This window comes from Lactuca serriola, chromosome 2 (genome assembly GCF_051521515.1).
Source record: "Lactuca serriola cultivar US96UC23 chromosome 2, Lser_US96UC23_V15, whole genome shotgun sequence".
NCBI lineage: Eukaryota > Viridiplantae > Streptophyta > Magnoliopsida > Asterales > Asteraceae > Lactuca > Lactuca serriola.
The window spans coordinates 210,880,750-210,907,314 of NC_136409.1; positions in this window are offsets into that span (position 1 = coordinate 210,880,750).

A 26,565-nucleotide genomic window follows, 5' to 3' on the forward strand; every position below is an offset into this window, starting at 1 on the left:
CTGCACTCACCACATATGTCAAAGCAGAAAAAGACATCACAATTGAGTTAATGGTTTTTAATCTAATGTTTGATTTTTCATTTTGTACCATTACATTTGAAATATTTTTGAAGATAAAAGACACAAAAATACAATGGTTTAAGTTAAAAAAAAATGAATGGTAATTCACATCTAAAAGGGATGAGTGGCTTTCCTCAGCTGCTTTCTAAATGAACCCAAAACGACAATCAACATCTAAAAGTGAATAATGCACTCATGTGAATAGGAGCCTACACCAAGACCAAGACCTAACTGTTAAAGCAATAAAAAAGATAAGATCAAAAATGTTGATTTCCAAACAAATATGAATCTCATGGAAGTTGAAACCTTGTTGATAAGGTAATGAAAAAACTCTCATGTTCCTAACACAATCAAAGGAAAGAAGAAAGTTATATACATCATAATCTACATGATGAAAATGATAAGTGTAATAGTAATTTATAATGAATCAGCATATAGTGAATTGGTAAGTTATTCACTTTGCTGCTCGGACATGTAATACAATGTACATTTGGGCATTATGTTCTTGCATGACAGATGGATTTAAACATAGTAGCCAACTGAAAGAGCAAGTCTGGTATTCTGCTATGAACTGACTAACAAGTAAAATCAAAACAAGAACAAGTAACAAAAAGCTTCATTGAACTCAAAATTGATCACCAAAAAAATATGCCCTTCTCTCACTAACTTTGCCACATATATGTTAGTTGTTACTTCAGTACAAAGTAAATTTTAAAACTAATGAATTTACCACTCAACTACCTCGGAAGCTATTTATTTGGCTGAATGCCCCTTTTGCCCTATGTGAAAATACTTACACTTACATCTGAGGTATAGAATATTCATGCAAGAAAGTGTCCCACCAACTTCTTGACTTTGGAAGAGGGGGGGCATTGCCATCTGACCGCTTTCTTTCTTCAATGAAATCTAATTAAAGAATTAGTAAGCAAACATTATTATATAATCATAAGAAGGGTAAATTTTTGGTAAAATTTTATAGGTGGATTAGAAACAACAAATATATTGGGACAATACCACATATCCTCCATGAATTTAATTCATGCAATTGCATTGGTGGTAAGGTTAGAACTTAGAAGTATGTTCTGCCACCAACTCCCGTAGACGAAATATGATGAAACCAAGCAACCTCACACCAGGTTTATCAGTAGATGCGGTCAAAATTGCATTGAAATTACAAAATTACTTGTTTATCATCACAATGAAAGTACATTACCGTTCTTGGATTTAACCCATAAGAACACAAAAATCAATCCGAATAGGTGTAAACAAACATAAATTATGTATTAATAACTGCAACATATCACTATTATTAATACTCTCAAACTAAAACAAATACCATAAAAGGTAAAATGTTATATTAGAAATGTGACAACCTATCAATTATAGTTATATTTAATACTTTTAGTGATTTCCAGATTACAGTCACAAAATCATGCATTTACTGCTTGTTTATTGTTGCCACCAGTAGTAACAACAGACCACCAAGTGACTTGAGTGATGCGTGTATGTTATACAACTATTTAAAAAATGAAATTATCAGTCAAGAATTTGACGTTGACCAAAAGGAACCAAACTGTCAAGCAAAAAGCCCATACAAAACCAAAAAAATCAAGGTTTGTATCCTTTTTTGGCTTCAATGAATTCAAAAATAAGGGTTTTAACACAGAAACTCACTCTTCAAATGGAAATTCAGTAAGCACAATTCGTAGATTGGAATTACAACTATTATTTTGCTTCAGAAGGTGCAAAAGATATATTGTACGACAAAGAAGCAAAGTGAATCAAATATATTAAAAATAGATAAAGATAAGTACCTTTAAAACCCATGTGAATCCTAAATTAAACCCATGTGATGGCCCCTAATGGCACTTTGTGCCTTCTTCTATGATAGAGTTAGATTAGATGAAGTAACAGAGCATCAAAAGGGGAGCAAGAAAACGGACAATAACAATTAGAATTAAGGAGATTATTGATGAAATAGATAGGCAACCAGCTATATTTTTCAAGTAAAATATAAATTTGTTTTTATGGAGGGAGAAACGAAGCAAAATTGAAGAATATGTGGATGATTGCAGAGCTTGTGTTTCTTGGATAATGGTTTTGTCGGTGAGGAAAATGTATCCATGGTTTATTTGTGAGGAAAAAGGCGAATGAGAGAAGTGTAAGAAAGAAATAGAAGATAAGGAGTGGTTGTATTCCGAGAAGGAAACAGGTGTGACGGTGTAGGTGTGAGTAAGGAAGCAACCATCTAAGGAAAGCCTTAAGGAAACAGGGGCCTGAAAGAAAGCGGTGGCTAAGGATGGATGTACCTCTCTCTTTCAAATGCCATGTCTAAAGCGATGATTAACTATCTTCAACCGCTTCCTATATGTTCTTCTTTAAGGCCTTCTCACGCGTTGTACGCGCTATGAAAAAAATAGGGTTTTTATATATAATAATAATGATATATATATATATATATATATATATATATATATATATATGTGTGTGTGTGTGTGTGTGTGTAATCCTTTGAGAACTCATAGTTTCCCGAGAATTCAAGAACTACAGGTGGAGCGTCAGATCAAAATTAACTCATTAAGAACATGATCATCATCTTACCAATCTCATTTAATGTTTAATTTTTTATGTTATTGAAAATATTAATAAAAATGTCTAGGAGTTAACATTATAAATCAAAATTTTTTTTTTTATAAAAATAATAGTTTTCGATTTTTAAAAAATTCAGATTTTTTATTTGTTTAGAAAACATGAATTTTTAAAAAATTAAAATTTTTTGTAAAAAAACTATAATTTTTTTTAAAACAATAAATTTTTAAAAAATGGAATATTGAAAAAAAACTATAATTTTTAACCAAATAAAAACCAACGTTTTAGATACATATATGCATATTTTTGTAACGCATATATGCATATTTCTTATACTATAATATTAGTAAGTAAATTGTAAGAAAATAAAAAATAATAATAAAAAATATAAAAAACTCATTTTTATTTACTAATTTATAAACATAATAGTACAAGTATTTTATTTGATACAAAATAAAAAATAAAAAATAAAACCACTACAAAATTTTAAAGCATTTTCATGTCTTCATATCAAGATTGTCATGTTTTTTTCAATTTATCATTTTTTACATCTTCAATATTTTCTACAAATTCTTTCAAATTTAAATGAAAAATGATTAAAACACTCACAAAAATGCATATGTATATATGATGTAAGAGATTATGTCATGTAAAAGTGACATATGATTGTATCTTTTAAGATATAACTGTGAAATTCACAAGAAAAAAAATAATTAGTGAAGAACACTCGCACAAAATGCATGTGTGCATATAGACATAATTCATGTTATGATTTACATTTGAACCACATGTAATTCATATATGATTCACTTGTGATTTACATATATGAATCACATGTGATTTACATGTGAATCACTTGTGATTTATATGCGATTCACATGTGATTTACATATGAATCACTTGTGATTTACATTTGAATCACTTATGATTTATATTTGAACCACGTATAATTCATATGTAATTTACATGTGAATCACTATAAACCTATAGACTTGCTTCAAATTAATTACTAAAATATTATGTCAATTCAAACTAATCATATATGATTCATATGTAAATTACATATGATTTACATGTGATTCATATGTGAATTACATGTGACTAAATGTGAATTACATGTAATTCATATATGATTCACTTGTGTTTTACTTCAAAATCAAAAAAAAATGTACAACATCCACAATTTTATCAATTTTTTCGTTTCTAGATGACAAAAATGTATTTCATGTCTAAAAGTAATTCCTTATCTTATTCAAACAGTTCATTTAGTCCAACTAAAAAGTAAGTCTTTGTTTATACATCACTTACTTTACGAGATGTTTTTTTTATCCAAGTAATTGCATAGATGAGAAATTTTTTTTTGATGTTTTCATGTTGTAAAAGAAAGATAAAGTAGAATGCTAAAAGTGTGATGATTTTTGAAAATGCAAGGTGTTAATAGTAAAAAATCTAAAGTAGAATTTACATTTGGAAGATTTTTCAAAGTAAATGCATAGATGAGAAAAAAAATTAATGTCGCCATGTTGTAAAAGACTTCTATGCAAGAATAGAGATATGAGAAATATAAGAAGGTTATAAGTGTATGACTCTATAGTATTCTAGAATACTCCTATAGAATTTTAAGCTTTATGTTTGGTTCTAAAGTTTCCTTGGTATGTAGGGTTGGTAAGTTTTAGATTCGTTGTTCACCACGACCATTCCCAAACACATGTTAGTCATATCTCACATAAATATAGTTGATCAGGATATATTTATACTAGATATAATTACATAACTATCTAGGCTTAGTCGTAGCGTCCAACTTATCTTAATACTTTTTATATGGTTCTTATTATGACACTGTTCTAGTATGTACGCATGTATGTATACTTTTATAGAATATTATTATATTTTAAAAGTATACTTCTTAGTCAGAATGTTTTAGCCCCATTGTATTTATAGTTGTATATCTTACATGGTTTGATATACTTAGTTCACTATAAACAATTATCTGATTCCAATCTGTCACACACCCAAACCAGAACGGCAGAAACGTCTGGGGGTGGATGACTTCATGTGCAGTATCATAATAAATGAATAATGGTGATCAAAGCCATACAACCATTGAATTGATAATTAAAAGTTTACATTGTACACAAAACATTGTTTACTTTATGTTTAATGCATGTTCAAAAGTAAATAACGTGACGCAGTGACGCCCCATCCTCAAAACTCTTTTGGTTACCTGTTTACTGATTTCCTGAGAATACAATCGATTTTGAAAAAGTGTCAACAATTAAGACATTTTTCACCCTAGACCTGCCAGTCTAACTGTAGCTAACAGCTTGGGTGCGAGGTTGCAAGTCCCATATAGATCTATACACAAGTGTCACACTCTATTACTGAGACTCTGGTTATAATTCAGGACTTTAGTATGTACTCTGATAGGTACGGTGAAGTTAGTGTCTCACAAAATTGTATTAACAGATTTACGTCTAGTGTAATGAAACCCTTACTGAAAGTATTACCCTTCCATAGGTCCATATAGTGTAAGTATATTTATACCTTTAAATAATTATTTGATTCGTCCAAAACGATAGTGTAGTATTAGTGATTCCCAAACTATACCAATTATAGTTTATTATGAATGTTTTGTTAAATCCATTTATATAAACATTTATATAAATATGTAATAGTTATATTGTCTAGATGTTTTTAAAAGGTTATATCATATAAACTTACATCTAACATAAGTATGAAAAATTGGTATTAAAAGTCCATTTCTAGCTTTTTCCCCTTTTTAATGATATTTACCAGTAACTAGAAAAAATATAAACTTGATAAAACTTGTTTCTATCCCATTTGGGATTTTAACTCAAAATAGCTTCATATGTTTTAAAAAAAACTATATTCTTTTGGTTAAAACTCACAAAATGATGTTATAAACTTGTTATGTCCATTTTTGTTTAAAACCCATTTTTTTACATCAAATAATAAATTCTTGAGTTATTCTTTTTGTGAAACTAACTCCTTGATATTTTGTCTAGTTTCAAAATGTATGACCAAAACAACATATTTTGGGTTTTATCCCACAAAAATGGTATAATAACTAGGTTATAATCATTTTTGCTAAAAAGTCATATTTTGTCCAAAGAAAATCTTAGTCTTTGTAGTTTTGTAATTATAACCTTTTTATTATGAATATATAACATAGTTTATGTTTAGTTTTTCTTAGATTTACATCTCAAAACTAACATACCACAATGAATGTTCTAAGAACTAGTGATAACCATATTTCATGCAAATAATACTTTATATTTAATATAGGAATGAAACATGCAAATATTTATGTAAATATTCCATATATTGCTTGTATCCCCCCCCCCCCCCTTTAAAACATGAAAAACTCGAAAATATGGGGGTATGAACTCAACTTGAGTGTGTTTGTGGTTGAATAGAGAGGTTCTAGTGAAGATCTTCAAGCCTAGAACACTTGAAGGTGGTTGAAGGACTTCTTGAAATGGTCTTATCCAAAATTCTAAGAATAAACATGGAGAATTTGAACTTGGAAGATTTAGACTTGCTTCTTTGAGAGGAAATGAAGAAATCTGAAGATGGTGGGGGTTTAGGGGTTTTTTGAGCGTAGTTAAAGGGGGAGGGGTGTGGTGATGTTTGCTTTGTATTTTTTTGGATAAAGCTTTGATACATGTTGGGTAATATTTTGTGTTGGAAAGGATGAAACCATCTTGTCACGAAGTCAACTCTTTCTTCTTTTCTTTCCCACCAAAAACCTCATAAAGCCGCCAAAATCACATGGTGATTTCAGTCTAGTTCCACCGAGATCACCTGGTGATTTGGGTCCAGGTACCACCGAGTTCACAATGTGATTTCGGTCCATGTACCAACCGAGATCACATGGTGATTTTAGTCCAAGTACCAACCGCAATCACAATGTTTTGGGTCTTAGGTCGCGAACGCTAGAAGCAAGGTATTAGTCACGATTTATCTCCTAACCTGTTGACTTTTGTTGACTTGTTTGACTTTTGATGACCTAGAACTACCAGTTGTCACACTTTGTAAGCAAAAGAAGGTGTTTTGAGTGCTTTACAGTGTTCTTGGTGCATCTTGGAGAAGAATGAGCTCATTGGAGAAGTGTTTGTTGCATTGGAGCTTGTAGATCCAGACCTTGCTCACCCTTATCTTTCTTCTGGAGGTATAAAGTTTGAATCTTGATGATGCATTTGTTAGATCTAGATAGTTTTGGATATTATGAGCTTTTGGTCACTTTAAGTGCATAAAGTTTAGATTTTAAAAGTTTGTGACCTTGTTATGGATAAATTTGGAAACTTTGTCCATCTAAACATCATATTGATTCATATCTGAAGGTTGGAGACTTGGACTTAATGGATTAAGTTGAAAAAGATGCACTTTTGGTCTCTTTGAGACTTAAATACTAGATCTTATTTGTTGGAACCATTCTAATGGATAAAGTTGGAAACTTTATCTATTATGAAGTTATTAGAAACCATAAAAATGTGATCTTTGTCCTTCTGTCCCTTGCATGCAAGAGTTATGATGTCTTAATGGATTAAGAAGTTAGGGTTTTGGCTTTTGGACCTCTTCTAGCCATGGAAAGTCATAAATGTGGAAACTTTATGACTTAAGTCAATGTTTTAAGACTAGATCTGAGCTCCGTACAAAAGGTCTTAAGTGATAAAGTACTTAATGGAGAAATAAGATTAGGTCGTGTACGCTGGGCGTACGAGGAGTACTATGGGCGTACACAACTACCATGGACTTTAACTTTGTTGACTTTCATTGACCGTTGAATTTTGACCAAGTTTGACTTTAGTTTAAACTTGAGGGTTTTGGGTTGTTAATTAAGGTTTTACTTAGTTTTGGTGATTAGCGGATTCGCGGGAGCACGCAGTGCAGAAAAGGAAACGTGTCTTATTTTTTAGGGTTTCTTCCTTTCAGGTGAGTTTTGCCTCATTGTACCCGTGGATCGAAGGCACTAATAACGGACCACTAGTTTTGGTTATCTTTTAGTGGAGGGATGTCATATGGACTATATATAGTCATGTAGGACAGCCTGAGGACTCTTGATCTAGGCTTTCTTGCATGTTCCTTGTTTGGTTGTGGCTCTAGAGTAGGATCACCTGTCCGGGTGCCTATCTTACCTCTGAGTATATATGGTTACATATTCCTTAGATTGATGGTATTTATTATGTTGCTATGTTGTAGTGATCTATTAGATCTATATCCTGGTACATAGGATGTTTCTGACATCCCCAATTTCATGGCCAGAAAAGACCGATTTGTTTATGTTTTGTTTTATAAATCAGAGTAATCGTTTAAAGAAAACGGTTGCGGAATTTGTTCCCAAAACAAGATATGATAATAACTTATCAAAACATTTCTCAAAGAGAATGTATTTTTATTTAATAATAAAACATCGGGACGTCATGTTCCGATACAGACACATAAGCATAAACATATCATACATTCATTTACACTGGTGATTTACATCTCTTTTAATCTCTCAGTGAAATGGGTCTTCGCATCGATACCTATGATACAAAGAAGACTAAGTGGGTTAGGCTTGGGAGTCTGGTGAGCATATAGGGTTTTCAACCCATAATAATACATTTATTATTCAATCATCAAACAATCAACCCAAATACCCATCCCCGTTATCTCCTTTATTTCTTAAAGTTTACCCTAAGGACCAACTATCCTTCATTCATTTGTTCCTAAGGATTTACCTAAGGAATTGGCACGAAGTCCATTGTTGCCAAATTTTTATCCATCAGATACTACATCCATAGCTATCCGGCGCTAACTCCATAGTCACCAAAGTTTACTCAACAGGCACGAAGTCACATCGTCACCAAGGTTTATCAAATAGGCACGAAGTCGCATCGTCACCAAGGCTTACACAATAGGCACGAAGTCACATCGTCACCAAGGATTACTCAATAGGCACCGAGTCACATCGTCACCAAGGCTTACTCAATAGGCACGAAGTCACATCGTCACCAAGGCTTACTCAATAGGCACTACGTCTCATAGTCACCACTATTTCATCTACCCATGTTCTACCCAACATATTTGTAGATATAAAATACATATACAGTTTAAATCATTTAACACCCGTATAAAAACATCAATTTCCAAGCTCATCTCAAAGAGACAAATAATATATAACACATAGCACGTATTTCATAGCTAATACTTTATATTTATGTGTTAGAAGAAAATAACCACACACTCACTTGATCAAAAGATGATTGGACAGCACTACGGCTTGTAGAAGTAGTATCCTTCGGTGAAACCGGGAGATCTTCACAAAAATCGGGCTCCTCGCAGGCAGAGCTTCGGCTCGCAAATTTTACTTCTCGGGATCTTCGGGGCTTCGGGACTTGCTTCGGGTCTCGGGAATAATACCGGGGCTTCGGGATAATTCTGGCACGAAAAACAATGTAAAACGGGGGAGGGAGAGAGAGAGAGAGAGAGAGAGAGAGAGAGAGAGAGAGAGGATAAAATAAGCAAGAAGGTCGGCTGCCCTCGCATGGTATTTATATGGCTGAACCCTCGCATTACGCTGGGCGTAATGCTTAGCTATGCGGGGCGTAGTGCCAAAAAACGTCATCGCTTACGTATGCGAGGCACTCGAGTCTGAGGGGTTCATGCATCGGGGTACGCTGGGCGTACGCCAGTACACTGGGCGTACTTCGGATAAGATCAATGACTCATTCGGATATACATCTGAATTAAAGATTAAATATATATATTTCAATTATTTAATTAACTTTAAAAATTCATATCTTCCTCATACGAACTCCGTTTTCGACGTTCTTTATATCCACGCGTAGGTGAGACTATGCTTTACAACTTTTGTTTACACTCCGTCGGCTAATTTTGATTTTATTTTTATTATTTATTTTTAGTAGGCCGGGACAGGAAAACTCCGTTATAAATTCATAACTTCTTCATCCGACGTCCGTTTTCGTCTGTCTTTTTATCGTTGTACTGCTAATGACGAGATCTTCGATTCCCATTTAGATTGCTTCGGATAGAAATCACTCGATCTTGAATTCGAGTTTCGAGTTGCATACTGCTAAGCTGAAACTTAGAAAAATCATAACTTCCTCATACGAAGTCAGATTTGGGCATTCTTTATATGTACGGAATCCTTGTAACATATACTACAACTTAGTTAAGATTATTCCTTCAAAATAATCTTCCATCAAAAAGTCATTTTTGACGCATATTGTCCTTAAATTGACGAGCCCTAATCTACGGGCGTTACAATGTTGCTATGTTGTAGTGTTCTGTTAGATTTGTATCCTGGTATATAGGATGTTGCTATGTTGTAGTGATCTGCTAGATCTGTATCCTGGTATATAGGATGTTGCTATGTTGTAGTGATCTGTTAGATTTGTATCCTAGTATATACGATGTTGTTATGTTGTAGTGATCTGTTAGATCTGTATTCTGGTATATAGGAGTTATGCGGTAGTGATTTGTAGATCTGCATCTTGTCTGTTGATGGGTTATATGATTGTTGTTGTTGGATATATGTTATTTGTTATGTATATATCGACATGGTATGGTGGCATTGAGACTGTACTGCTTTGTGTTTTCAGTCAACAAACCAAGGCATTCTAACCAAAAGGTTATGAGCCAAGGTATTCCAACCAGAAGGTTATGGGCGTGGGATTCCAACCGGAAGGTTCTGGGCCAGGGGTAATCACCAGGAGGTTGTGGACCCAATATGTATTGGGCAAGCCCACCGAAAGGTTATGGGTCGGAGTATTCCAACCGAAAGGTTATAGGTCGTGGCATTCCAACCGAAAGGTTATGGGCCAGAGGTAATCCAATCAGGAGGTTGTGGACTCGATATCTATTTGAAACAATGTTTTGTAAACAATTATGGTCATTGGGTTGTTTTAGAAAAAAAAAAAACTCTGATTATGTTATAAGTTGGTATCAAAGCCTTGGTCTGAGAGAATTGGGCAAACATTCGTATGAATCCAGACTCAAACTAAGGAACTGCAAAAGGTTTTCAAAATTGTTTTAAAAAAATTGTTTTCAAAAGTAACCAAGGAAGGATGCGGTGTGTACGATCAACCTGAGGAAGAAAGGGTACCCCAAGTTACCACACTATTATTTGTTATGATATGATAGCACTACATGCTAGTGATAGGCTAGGGATTTTCAGAAATTGCATGATAGAATTGTCTGATGTATGATTCCTGGTAGCCAAGGAGGACTTGTATGAAATAGACATCATTACTGTAGTTGCTTAGTGTATGCAACATAATCATTCATAACTAAGATTGTACAGCCTGAGAATGTTTAATTTAGCCTTATTTCTTGTTCCTTGTTAGGTTGTGGGCTTAGGGTAGAATCAAGTATCCTACTGTTTATAGGATCCAACATTATGTATGATTAGCATGCACGAGTGGCTACAGGGTTGGTGGAAGTTTCATGGGTGAGTAGGTGTGTCAGCAGTCGCCCAAATGAGGCGTGATTAGTCACTCTCGAGAGAGTGAGGATAGGATGTATGTGTATCCTAGTAGTGGATTTTATTTTGGGCGGTTTGTGATGATCCTTTGGGACAAATACAGGTAGGTGTGGAAGGTAGTATGGGCCCGTACTACTGGAAGCACAAGACTCGTATGCGTAGCAAGGAAGTCACAAACCCCAAGGGTTTCTTCATTTTAGGATGGTTATGATGGTATGAATTGTGGCATTTCTGATATGTTCTAGTTTATTTTTAGTATTGTATTCACGAGGGGATCGGGTTCTGGATCTGGAGCGAGTGGCCAGGATAGACCAGGGTTGACTAATGATCAAATGCGAGAGATGATTGTTGCTAAGGTAGATACTACTGTCCATGGATCTATTATGGAGTTTTTTTGGGTCTATTAAGATCGCCAAGATTGATCTATTTGATGATCGTTATGTTGTACTTTCTAAGGCGGCTATTGCTACAGTTACCCCGGTTTTTGCTGCCACGGGGGTTCGAGGGGAGAGAACTTTCTAGTATTGGGACTTCGACAATACAAATCCCCCTGTGTTTGATGGGTCAGGGACACAATTTTGGCGATGAGGTGGTTGTCTGATGTGAAGGTTTGTTTTATTTACATGTTCTTTCCCTACTGACCAGAAGGTCAAGTGCACCCAGAATCTTCTTCGTCGGGGTGTGAAGGATTGGTGGGAGTTTGTGGCCCAGGGCTTTTCACAGGCTAAGTGAGTTGCAATGGCTTGGGAGCAGTTTATGGACATGTTCCGAGTGAAGTGTATTCCTCTTCTGGAGCGGGAGCGATTGGCTCAAGAGTACCTGGATCTACGACAGACGACCGAGTCGGTAACGAAGATCACCAAGATGTCCACTGAGAGGATTTTTTCTGTCCTAAGTCCACTGCTTTAGAGTAGACTCAGATGAACCGGTACTTGAGCATGCTCAAGAATGATATTCGACAGTTTGTGTCTACCCAGCGATATAGTACCCTCACTGAGCTTGAGGATGCCACGAGAAAGTGAGAGATTGACATAGAGACCCAGATGAGGGAGCAACATCAGGCTTCGGTTCAATCCCAGCCTACATCGAAGTGGTTCAAGTCCGCCGGCCGGAGTTCGGGATCAGATCAAGGGAGGTGTAGATCTTTTGTATGTCACAAGTGTGGCGAGGAGGGTCATTTTGATAAAGACTGTAGGCATAGTGTGCGATTTTGTTTCCATTACAGCCAGGAGGGTCACATCAGAGCTCGTTGTTCCTTTCTCACCCTACACCCCTAACTTGGCAGTTACTCGACGGTCTTCATGGGACAAGGGGAGTTTTGGGGGTCGAGGTTTGAGTTGTCGGTTCTTCTAATTAGTCGGTTGTTGTAGTTTTGTTATTCATCTATATTTTTTGTTTATGTTTCGAGGTTCAGTTGTAACATTGGATGATCAATTGAATGGAATTTCCTTATTAGCTCTGTTGTAATTGAATTCTTATTATGAATGGGTTAATTATCTTTCTCCTCGGTTGTATGTATGTTGGAATTTATAAATGTTGTGTAGGTTCATATTCTGTTATGTATGTGGATATTAATGGTTGGGATCAAGTAGTAGAGTTCAAGTGGGTCTGGGTATCAAAGGACTATAAAGTTGTCAAATTTTAGCAAACTTCAAGTTGGAGAGAGTGGAATCTCACAACAAGAAGACCTTGTGCCAAGGTTTGGTTCTCAATCGAATTTCTCCAAGCTCAAGAGTTCTGCGCAACTGTTGAATCTTCCGATTTCGCATCAAGATCATTTTTAGTTTTTGGATATCCCTTCGAGTCGTATCATTTTTAGTTGTGATGTCATCTGTAGGGCGTGCTTGTGCTTTAGACTCTAGGATGTTAGGAGCCTAGGTTAAGGGATGTGGTGAGGGATTTCTTGTTTGTTCTCGTTTGATTGGGGCTTGGAGTTCTATGTCACAATCCGAAGACCTGGTAAGGTCAGTTAACTCGTGTTAGGATTAAATATTGTCATCAGCTAGTGGATCGGGGGTAAGCCGAAGTGTTGTTGTCGATTAATGGATCAGGGGTAAGCTTGTGTGTTGTCAGTAGATAGCTAAGCAGAGATGTCGGAGCCAAGTAGGAGTGTGGCCTAGTTTGGTATGTGATTAGTTGCTTCACGTCGCGTTAGTACACTTATATGCGGGATTAGCATGATGTCGATTGGCCGAGGAGGTTTAGATCCGATCAAATCTGCGGGTTTTCGATTAGTTTGGTTGATGTGAGGGGTTGCATCATGAAGTGGGAACGAGAGCTGATTTCGAGGGTGAAATCTAATTTAAGTGGAGGAGAATTGTAACATCCTGTTTCCTGCCATTTTCTGGGCCATTGGTTGGAATTCGATATTGTAAGGCTTTGGGCCTTAAGGAGGCACAAACATAACCTTGCTCCAGCGCACATACAGAACCCTGATAATCTCCTTCAGTGATGAGAGCATTTGCAAGTTGTGAATTGAAGTTGCATGACCATAAGTTCCCAGAAAACCTTCCAATACATAACAATAGCAATTAACACAAATTGCATTGTAAAAGTAAAACCACACAAGGAAACATGCATACCTTTCTCCAAACTCCACAGTAAGTTCTAGTCCCTTGTTTAGTAATCGTTTTTTAGAAGAGACAGCTCCAAAAAGAAATTAGGGGGATTCTTGTCCTACCATTAACCGACCTTTTCCCTTGTCCATTTTTCTTTTCTGCCATTCAGATCAGGGAGTTGAGAATTTCTGAAAATAATAGCTCTGACCAATACAGAACCTGTTCAAAGTTACAATTACAATGACATATTTACCCTCATGGAATAAGAACTTAATCACTCGTGTAGTATAACAACAACAATCAAACCTCATCCACTTCGTGTTGAATCCACTCCTGATTCTTGTATTTAAAATCACGTTTATGAGGAGGAAGGAAGACAGATAGGACATCAATTGATGCATAACGAAAGCAAGCAACCATTATCCTAAATCTACATATAATGTAAGTAAGAATGAAATGAAAATAACAAATTAAAATACAAAATATAGAGAAAAGATTAAAAAAAGTGCCCATAAAAGCGTAGATAGTCACGATGTAGAGAATGACCACAACTTGCAGGTGGGAAACTGAGCACAAAGAATTTTGCAAATGATAAACCCCAAGCAGCACCTGAAATCACTATTCTACGAGTTGCCAATGGGAAACCGCTAGTTTGTGGACATCTCAAACACCTATGCCGTATCCAAATCTTACCTTCCTTTTCCCCGGCTAGTAAAAACTCAGGCAACATCTTACATATATGGTTAGGGTTCCTTTTCTATGTGTATAACATTGCACATGTGCTTCTGCAAGCATCTCACATAAATTCCCACAATCCTTCATCTACTACATCCATTCGATACTCCAATAACTACGATTTTTCGTTTCAATTTTCAGATCCATGTTTCCCCTTAGCTTGCTTGCTTCATCGTCTCTCTCCATCGTTTCTCTTTCTTGGTTGTTGTTCAAAGACCATCAAAGTCAATTGCCAATCAAATCGTTGTATGTCGACTTTAGTGTTTCAAGTAATTAAAAAAAAAACTTATGTATTTGATTGATGCATTACTTTTAAATTGAAATCAAAGAGAATTAGGTAAAAAAAAATGTTACCTTGAACTGGAGCAACAGATCTCCATCAATCCTATAGATTTTTTGGGAGCAAGGAAATGAAAGGATTGACGATTTAATTTTGAATAACAAACTTAGATCCTAGATCTACTGTTTGAGAGGGGAGGAAGAGAATAATTGGGATTGATTTGAGAGGTTGGGATTGATTGAAAAGGCTGGAAAAAGAAGGAGAGAACCTGCTATGGATCTCCAAGAGAGAAGAGACTGGGGTCGGTGTGGATCGAAGTAAGGAAAGCGATGCAAAGCGAGGGAAAGAAATGCACAGTTTGTTGGTTTGCTCCTTCAAAAGGAGTTCGTTATTGATATATATATGTGTGTGTGTGTGTGTGTGTGTGTATATATATATATATATATATATATATATATATATATATGGTTAGGTTCATTTGAGACTACTATATTTTGTGAGACAATGAGACGCAATCCTAGCCACTCATTTTATATATAAAAAAACATTTTTAAAATGTAAAATAATTGAAATTTTTGAAAAAAAAATATTATTTTTGTCACTTGTTTTATCCAAACAAAAAATAATAAAAAAAAATAACGTTTTTTTGAAATATCTGTGAAATATTCTAGTAGAATATTATAATATTTTACATATCTGATAAATCTACCAGAATACTAGAATATTCTAACATTCTAAAAATCACCTTAGAATATTTACAATGTAATATTCTATTAAAATATTTCACGTATTTTTCAAGAAAAACGGTAAATTTTGTTTATTATTTTTTATTTTTTTAGGTAGAGAAAATGACGAAAATAATAATTAAAAAAAAGATTTTTTGGATTTTTCCTTTCATTTTGCATTTTAAAATTATTTTTAGATTGCTTCTCACGGTCTCACAAAATTAACATGGTCTCAAATGAACCTATATATATATATATATATATATATATATATATATATATATATATATATATATATATGCGAAAAGTGAATATGTGGCTGATGTGTACCTAAGCTTAAGTATAGAACCTTTTAAACGACGTAGTTTTAAACAAAACAAATCCAATTTCATTTTCTCTTAGTTTTGTTTTAATAAAATATCATCGAATTAAATTCACTTATTGAATGAAAAATATTGGTTATATATATTTTTATTGCAAATAAGTATCGAAGTTTATAAAGAAAATAAAAAACCAATATTTTTTAACGAATATAACCCAAACGTTTTGTCTTTCAATTGAAAAACTATATCAAATAATTTTGTGAAAAACTTGATTGAGTTATGACATGTTTTTCTTTTATCTTTTATTCTATTAGTTTTCATTTAGAATTTAGTAGGTTGATTAAATGGTCACGACTTTTAATGTTTTAAGTTCTTAGACGTAATGAAGAAAAAAACATAAATTTGATCGATTTAGTAAGTCACGTGACTAAGAAAGAATAGTTAAAGAGATCATGATTAGTTTGGATATAAATGGATCAAAACTATATTGTTTGGAGGGTTCTATATATAAGTTTAGATACATGACAACCACATATTTCCTAAGCTATATATATATATATATATATATATATATATATATATATATATATATATATATATATATATATATATATATAACTTATGTTAATAGATTACTTAAAGTATTGTGGTACATGAGTTGGTTAAAAGGTGCTTCACTTTGAAACAAGGCCAGGTTCGTTCCACATTATTGTGGTTTTTTTTCACTTTAACAAGATTTCAATGTTTATATATGACAAAATTGCAAAATTGGTCCTTATGGTTTGTCAATTTATTTGGACAAAATTGCAAAAATGGTCCCTGTGATATGCATTTTTTTGAGGTTTTAGTCCAAACCTCGACTTTTTTTGATTCATGGTCCTTTTGGCCATGTTTGTATGTAAATTTGGTCCCTCGTAAAATTGAAATGACTATAATGCCCTTCTGATATATTTTTTATGTTTTTTCTATTTAATTTAAATAAAAAAGGAATTAAATAATTAATTTGGGCCCACTTATCTCTCTCTCTCTCTCTCTCTCTCTCAAAATCAAGAACAGATGGAAACACACCCATCACTAATCTCCCCTTCTTCGCTCACCTATTCATCTTCTCTGATTTCCGATAGGAAACACACCCAAATCGCCGATGTTACTACACCCAAATCTCAATTTCTGGTGGTACTACAAACAGAATGAAAGCTTCATCCAGAAAAGGTTGATGTTGATTATGAGATAGTACTGTGATCTTAGGAAGATTGGTCTCAAGAACCCTAAATCTAATCTGAACCCCAGATGATGGTTTTGATCGATGAGATTTGTTCTAGATTGGTGGAATGTGATGGATGGGGTAAGTTAAGCCGGGAAGAGGGTTCAGGTCTTGTATGGTGTTGTTGTGAGTTCAAAGTACTCTTCTAGAAATTCCCTAAATCCAAATCATGATGATCTTGTTTAGTTGGTGGTGGATCAAAAATCAGAAAGGGGAGGCGCATTCGTTTTCATCAGATTGAGAAAAGAACTGACGAAGCAGCAAGAGAGGTTGTCTAGTGGTGGATCAAAAATCGTGAGGAGGGAGAAGGGGGTCCATCTAGATCGGCGACCCTTTGTGGGTTTACTCTTCATCAACGGCGGCAACTGTGGTGGTCACTGTCATCTGCGATGGCAAGGGAGATAGATTGTTCTTTCTTTTCTGATCCAACAATTATGCAAGGAAAGAGGTGTTCTGGGTTGTGTTTTCTCGACAATCCTGGTGCGTTAGGTGGCTCCAGGCAACAGAGGAAGAAGAGGGGAACGAGGGCTCTTTTCCCTTTCGATCTCACCGGAATTTGCAACCACTCTGGTGGTTTCTTTCGCAGTCAACCAGAGAGAGAGAGAGAGAGAGATCCTTTATTATTTTTTTAATTGTTAAAATATATAAATAAATATTAAATTTAAAAATAAAATGAAAGAAAAATGAAAAATAAATACCCCAAGGGTATTATGGTCATTTCAATTTTCGGAGGGACTATTTTCACATACAAACCACTCCAAAAGGACCACGAATCAAAAAAAGTCGGGGTTTGGACTAAAACCCCAAAAAAATACATACCACAGGGACCATTTTTGCAATTTTGTCATTTATTTGGGTAAGGTTATATATATATATATATATATATATATATATATATATATATATATATATATATATATATATATATATATATATATATATATATATATATATATATATATATATATATAGGGTTAGGTTCATTTGAGACCACTTATATTTTGTGAGACCGTGAGACGCATTTGTTTATTTTTTTTTATTTTTTTTTATTTTTTTTTTAGTTAATTCATGTTCCGAAAATAATATTTAAAAAAAGAATTTTTTAATTTTTCCATTTATTTTGCATTTTAAAATTATTTTTAGAATATGTACAGTGTAATATTCTATTTAGAATATTTCACGTATTTTTCAAAAAAAATAGAATTTTTTTTTATTTTTTTTTATTTTTTTTAGTTAATTCAAGTTCCGAAAATAATATTTAGAAAAAGAATTTTTAGATTTTTCCATTTATTTTGCATTTTAAAATTATTTTTTAGAATATGTCAGTGAAATATTCTATTTAGAATATTTCACGTATTTTTCAAAAAAAAAACGGATTTTTTTTTATTTTTTTTTATTTTTTTTATATTTTTTTAATATTTTTTTTAGTTAATTCAAGTTCCGAAAATAACATTTAAAAAAAGAATTTTTGGATTTTTCCATTTATTTTGCATTTTAAAATTATTTTTAGATTTGGTCTCACGGTCTCACAAAATTAGAATGGTCTCAAATGAACCTGAACCTATATATATATATATATATATATATATATATATATATATATATATATATATATATATATATATACGGTAAGAAATTATTTTTGGTAGGAAAATAAGAAGTTTTTTTTTCTACATATTTTTTTGACGAACAAAAAAAATGAATCACTAGATGATTCATTTGTAAGATGATTCACAAGAAAAAATTCCCAAAAAAACATCTTTATGATTCATTTTTAAGTAAATTAAGAAAAAAAATTTACTTTTTTTAACAATTTTAGTGAATAACAACAAAATCATTGTATAAATGAATCATCGCGATGTTTTTTTGAGAATTTTTTCTTGTGAATAATCTTACAAATGAATCATCTAATGATTCATTTTGTTTGTTCGCGAAAAAAATATATAGAAAAAAAATTTCTTACCTTCCTACCAAAAATTTCCTTCTTATTTGATATTGACTATATATATATATATATATATATATATATATATATATATATATATATATATATATATATATATATGCAAAAAGGATCCCTATTTGGTGGTTTTGTTGTCGTTTTAGTCCCTAACACTTTAAGTTCAGCTTAGCTGTTAACTTTTGGCAAATGATTGATTTACCCCTGGGACTATTTCTGCAGTTTTATCTTTTTACCAAACTACAAGGATCAATTATGCAATTTTTCTTTTTCATTTTATTGCATTATTGTAGATTAATTCTTTTTACTTTTTTATTGTATTATTTTTATTGGATTATTATATATTAATAAATATTATTTTTAATATATTATATTTATATAATAATAAATATTAATTTTTTTTTTATTATTAATTTTCTTAGTTATTTTTTTTAAATTTCTTCTTTATTGCATTAATTCTTGTTTATTGGATTATTATATATTAATGAATATTATTTTTAACATACTATTTATCTATTAGTAAGTGTCACTTTATTGGATTATTAATTTCATTTAATTAATTTTTTTTTAAAGTTATTGTGTTAATTCTTTTTATTGGATTACTAATTTATATTTACTATTCTTATTTATAATAAAAATTATTTTTAATTGTTTTTATTTCCTTTTAATTTCTTTCTTTATTGTTTAAAAAAAATATCAAAAAATCTCACCTACGCCACCTTTCCTAATTTATTTTAAATATTTGGAAGATAATATATTTTGGAAAGGTGGGGTGGGTAAGATTTTTTGTGACTGAGTGATAGTGGTGGTGTTGTCTAAAATATGTTATTTTCCAAATATTTAAAATAAATTAGGAAAGAGGTAGTGGGTTAGATTTTTTGGTATTTTTATTTAAAACAATAAATAAAGAAATTAAAATAAAATAAAAATAGTTAAAAAAATATTATTTATTATAAATAAAAATAATGAATTATAATTAATAATCCAATAAAAAATAATTAACACAATAAAAAAATTTAAAAATTAATTAAATGAAATTAATAATCCAATAAAGTAACACTTACTAATAGATAAATATTATATGTTAAAAATAATATTTTCTAACATATAATAATCCAATAAAAAAGATCTAATGTATTAAAGAAGAAATTTAAAAAAATTAATTAAATAATTAATAATCAAAAAAAGTAATATTTATTAACATTTAAATATAATATATTAAAAATAATATTTATTAATATATAATAATCCAATAAAAAGAATTAATGCAATAAAAAAATTTAAAAATTAATTAAATGAAATTAATAATCCAATAAATTAACACTTACTAATAGATAAATATTATATGGTAAAAATAATATTTATTAATATATAATAATCTATTAGAAAAGAATTAATGCAAAAATGAAGAAACTCAAAAAAAAAAAAATTAAAAAAATAATAAAAAGAAAGTAATATTTATTAATATTTAAATATAATAAGGTAAAAATAATATTTATGAATACATAATAGTCAAATAAAAAATAATAGAGTAAGAAAAAAAATTAATAATTAAAAGAATTAATATACAAAAATTCTATAAAATGAAAAAGAAAAATTGCATTGGTCCTTGTAGTTTGGTAAAAAGATAAAACTACCAAAATGGTCTCAGGGGTAAATCCGTTATTTGTCAAAAGTTAATAACCATGTTGTTAAACTTTAACGAGATAGGGACCAAAACTATCAAATAAGGATATTTTTTGCTAATAAATTTTTTTTTGGACTTTACCTAAAGAATTTGAAGACCACATGGACCATTTTTGTAATATTGTCTTAATATAAAGAATTTGTGTTTATATCTTGCGTCTGCATTTTAACAAATAATTTTTCTTTCTTTCTGTAATATGCCTTTTAACTTATGTCAATTAAAATATTTGATTTGGAGGTGTCCCACTCACCCTCCAAATGTTTTGGAAGCAAACGTGATTGGCTGTAGTATATAAGGGGTTGACTGATTTAAGTAAGTTTGCATTTTAATCTCACACATATTATCAGGTTATTAATAGTCATACACTCATACTTATTGCTAAAATGAATTATAAACTAAAGTGTATTTGATTTATATGAAGTAAGCATTATGACCCATCTATTACATTGGCCAACAACCAGTGGCAGGCCAACAGCAGCCCACTGAGAATCTGTAGCTTTGGGCCTCCAAATAAGAGTCAGAAATAAGTTCAAAAAGAAATTTCAAGATCAGGCTCTAACCGTTTAAGTATCTAATTAAGTTTACACGGTTCGAAATTTAATATAGAATATGGTTTAATTATACATAAAAATATATTTTGGATTGTGGAAATAATATGTAAAAAATTCGAATTTTACATATTTTTACAATCATGCATGAAAAAAATATATATAAAAAGAAAGTAAGAAAATAAATTTATAAGACAAAAATATCTTAGAATACATGTAAAAAACAACTATGTAGTTCTTTATAGAAAAAGTAATTTTATAAGAACAATGGTTGTAAGAAAATGTAAAAAAAATATATACATATATATATATATATATATATATATATATATATATATATATATATATATATATATATAACTTGTAAAAGAAGAAAAACTATATTTTAAAAAAACATATAAAAACAAAGTTACAAAAAATTAGGCAAATTTTATAAAAGAAAAATTGGACCAATAGTAATAAAATTTAAAATTTGGTTCAAAACATGACAGCCTAAGTTATTGATTCTAAATTATTGAAAGTGTTTCGTGGGTTTACCTCATATGATAATCATTGGAACAGTAATTAAGTTTTTAGTTTGGACAAATAAAATGGTTAGATAAAAATTGTTTATTATGTATTAATTTTGATTGGTCGACTCACCGATATTTTGGGATTAAAAATTTGACAAACACTTAATAAAATGGGAAGAAAAAGTAAAACATAAGGATTTAATTTCGTGCTTCATATGATTAGGATATTGTATTACATTATTTAACGAACTAAAGAGATTTTATTAGATTTGTAGCCGTGACATACACTTTCCGTTTGAGATTACATGAATATATATATATATATATATATATATATATATATATATATATATATATATATATATATATATATATATATATATATACTAGTTTATAACCCGTGGGAACCACGGTTACAAAATTAATTAAACTTTTATAGTAAAAACTCAAAATTATTAATTAGTTATTTTAAATAAATTATTAATTTAAAAGATATTTTTATTAGTTATGTGAAATTATAATCGTTAATTCAAATAAATATGTAAAATTAATTTTTAATATATATTAGACATTTTTTATTTGTGAATTAATGAAAATAATAATATAAAATTCAAATTTAAAATTTAAAATAGAGAATAAATACATTGACAAATAGCATCACATTAATGAGGAAGTCTAATAAATTTAAAATGGAGAACTAATAAATTGACAAGTGGCAAGACATTAATTAAGATGTCTAATATGGTGACACATGGCAAATGACTACTCTTTTATTAGTATAGGGAGATATATATATATATATATATATATATATATATATATATATATATATCCTAATAAAAGAGTATAAAATTATCAAGTGCCTATTCATATTCCTAAATCTCGCCGTTCTTTCCTTCAATTCCCAATTTTCTCACACCCTAATCCCTATCACTGACGTTTTCTGTTATATCTTCCCAAAATCATCGCTCCAGTTAAGTAGATTCTATATTCAAAAAAATTAGAAAACATATTTGAATTATCTTAATAGCAAGAAATCAGGAATTGTGATCGACCCTTCATTGTCATTCTGCTCTATCGAGCGGTTGATTACGGAAAATGTGTAACCTTGTCTCGAGGGATCATGCTCCACCATGCTTCTGATCTCTCAATTTAGGTAGGTTGATTTAGGTTTTACTCTTTGTTTTCTACTCGACGTTTCTAGTTCGCCAATGTGTATGTGGTGTAAAAAGTCGAAGGGAATTGTTTATTCAATCACACTTTTACAGGTATGAACTTCTTGATTCATTGTGCGTCGAGTCACAACATTAAGCTTGGATATCTGACGCTGTTTAAGATAGGAGACTTCACTTAGGGTTTCTCTACTTTGAATATCGCTTCCAAATGTTCATCCCTTCAACTTCAAATTCTAGGTTCTCTTCCCCACATCATGTTTTAATGCTTCTCATTGTTTGTGATATCTCTTGCTATTAATATTAAAGAACATGGCAATCTTATCCCATCTTCTATATCCGGTTCACTTTCTTTGCTATCTGCCTACTTATTTTCCTCGCTAAAACCACAATCTTCCTTTTTTTTTTTTGTTAATTTGGATTATAATCATGATTTTCTATGATTAAGGTTTGGATCGGGAATATATATTTAATTGTAATCTTTATTTATTTACTCATTACACACTCTATTTCATCGGTCGTTCCTACCTAAGACCTTCTATCATGTTGTAAAATAATTTTCAAGTTTTTCCTTTAAAATTTAAACCAGTTGATAGTATTTCATAGAGGAAGCATTCAAGTAATCATGTGGCCTTATTCAAACCAAAACCATGAATGGTTTACCTTAAATTAGAAGGGCAAGTCATGCAAACCTTTGTTTATTGATCGTATATATGGTTTAAATTCTAAGAAAAGGGGCTTTGTTGTTAACATCTATTGTTTCAAAATATATATATATATATATATATATATATATATATATATATATATATATATATATAATCATCAAATTGATGTTATGAGATTCCATTGGCACAATACAAGGGTCGACAAGGAAATTCTTACATTCTGGTGAGTTGACTTTGAAATTTGTTATATTTTTTTCATCTGTAGTAGAAATTTTTTATCTTTATGTAGTATAGTGAGAACTTATGATTTTTTTTAAGCCATGGACATTCTTGGAGTGAGTCTTTGAATTTTGAATTTGTTGACTTCCCAAATGAAGTGAGGCTTTTGTTCTTCAAGGGAGTATCCACTTTCTGCTTAATTTCTTCTATCTATTTTCACTGTTTTGTGTATCCACATAGTATTTAACTATTTACCCTTACCCCTCTTTGATGACAACTTTGATGCTTGTATCAGCTTCTTTTTTTCAGTTCTCAACTTGACATAAATAGCATATGATAGTGAACTGTGGTGTTATCAAAATGATAAATTTTGACCAAAACTCATTTATTTATATGTTATATTGCAGACTAAAGAAATACTAAGGCTATATGTGATATACAAATTGTGACATCCCCATTTTCACGGCCAGAAAATACCGATTTTATGTATGCTTTATAAAAATCAGAGTACTTCTTTTAATAAAAAAAATGTTGAGGAATTTGTACCCAGTAAAACATAATAAATTCGTTATCAAAGCATTTCCAAAGAAATGTATTTTTATTCATTTAAAACATTAGGATGTCATCGTCAATACAAAGACATAAGCATAAAGAAAACTTACATTCATCATCACTAGTGATCTATATCTCCTTAATCTCTCAATGTAATGTGACTTCATATCAACACATGTGATATAAAAAAACTGAGTGGGTCAGGTTGGAAAACCTGGTGAGTACATAGGGTTTTCAACCCACAATAATATAATTATTATATATAATCATCAAACAATTAACTCAATTACCCATCCTCATTATCTTCTTTACTCTTAAGGATCTACCCTAAAAATCAACTACTTTTCGTTCATTCATTCCTAAGGAATAGATACGAAGTCCATCGTTGTCAATGACACAGTTGTCAAGCACAGCTGCTAGTTCTATCACTTAGGCACAACAGCCATAATTGTGACATCCTATATGAGGTGCAACTACCAGTATTGTCCTTCGAGCACAGCTAATAGGGTTATCTCGTTTATTGATAGTATCATTTTCGAGAGTCCACTCGCAATACATGTCAATGGGTTTTTAGAGTACACCAGTGAACACATCATTCACAACACCTACAGGTTGCGAGTCTGCTAGTGTTCCACTGGACTGTCTAGAATAGTCTGTGGTTGTCATCCATACTCTACTAGATGACGGGGCCAGCATTTGGGAACAAGGCTTCTCACATCGTCCACCTCTCCCCCTTACCTCATGGTCTATATAATTTATCAACTCATCATCCAACTCATATTTCATCTACCCATGTTTTACCCAGCATATTATGTAGATATAAATACATATACAGTTTAAATCATATAAAACTTGTATAAAATCGTTCATCCAGCATAAATAGCAAGTATATAGATAATATGCATACATAACATGTAATTTATATAACATACTTCATATCTAAGTGTAAAATGAAACGGACCATGCACTCACTTGAAAAGGTGGTGATTTCGAACTCAGACAGCGCTTCGCTTCTTAAAAATAATTTCCTTCGACGAAACCTAGTATTATTACCACTAGAGTTTAGTCTATTATTCGCCGATACTAATTAATAGTCTAGCTATTATTACTATTATATAAATGTTAAACAATACTTATATAATCCATAATAATAGCCCAAGTACTTATTATAAGTTCCTAATAACGTTACTATAATTAAATAAAAGTTATATTAAAAATAGCGTAGGCGTAGCTCACTTACAACGAGTTTTTATACAAAACCGGGCTTTACTTGGCGCAGCGTTCCCAAGCCGAAAAACTCTTCTTCTCGGAGCCGTCGAGCACTCTGAGGCTTCCGCCTCGTGCTAGGGAGGTTCCCTAGTCTTTTCGGGGGTTTCGGGGCTAGAGAGAGTAAAGAGAAGAAAAAATGGGAAATGTGTGAAGAAATGAGGGTGGGAGAGGTTCTATTTATAGGGTGAAAATGGCTGAACTTGGTGCCACATGTCACCATCTAGTGGCAAGACTTGGGGAGAAAGTAATGGCCAAGATTGTGCCACATCACCCATTTTCGCACAGCACACTTCCGACTTCTAAAATCCGTAACTTTCACATACGACCTCCGTTTTTGACGTTCTTTATATCCACGGGTAGGTAAAAATAAGATCTACAACTTTCATTTTGACTCTGTTGGCTAAGTCTCGACCGATCTTGAATTTAACAGTACGAGGAGATTATAATGTTAAATGTCCGCGTAAAATTCATAACTTCTAAATACGGACTCTGTTTTCGTCTGTCTTTTTATCGTTGAGTTCCTATTAATGAGATCTTCAATTCTCATTTAGGTCGCGTAGGCCAAAAACCGCTCGATCTAAAATTCGAGTTTCGAGTTGTGCACTGCTAAGCCAAATCTTAGAAAATTCATAACTTCCTCATACGAAGTCAGATTTGGGCGTTTCTTTTTTTGTATGTTCTCAGTTTAACGTATACTACAACTTTTGTTTAGATTTCTAAGGCTAAAAAGTCCTCCATCGTAAATTCACTATTTATGTCTCCCGGTGTCGTGTCGATTTTGCAGTATAACTTCGATAGACCATAACTTCTTCGATATAACTCGGATTTCAGTGTTCTTTATATGTACGGAACCCTTAAGACGTATTCTGAAACCTGGTTAAGATTATTTATTCTAAATAATATTTTGTCGAAAATTTGTTTTTGACCCCTATTAT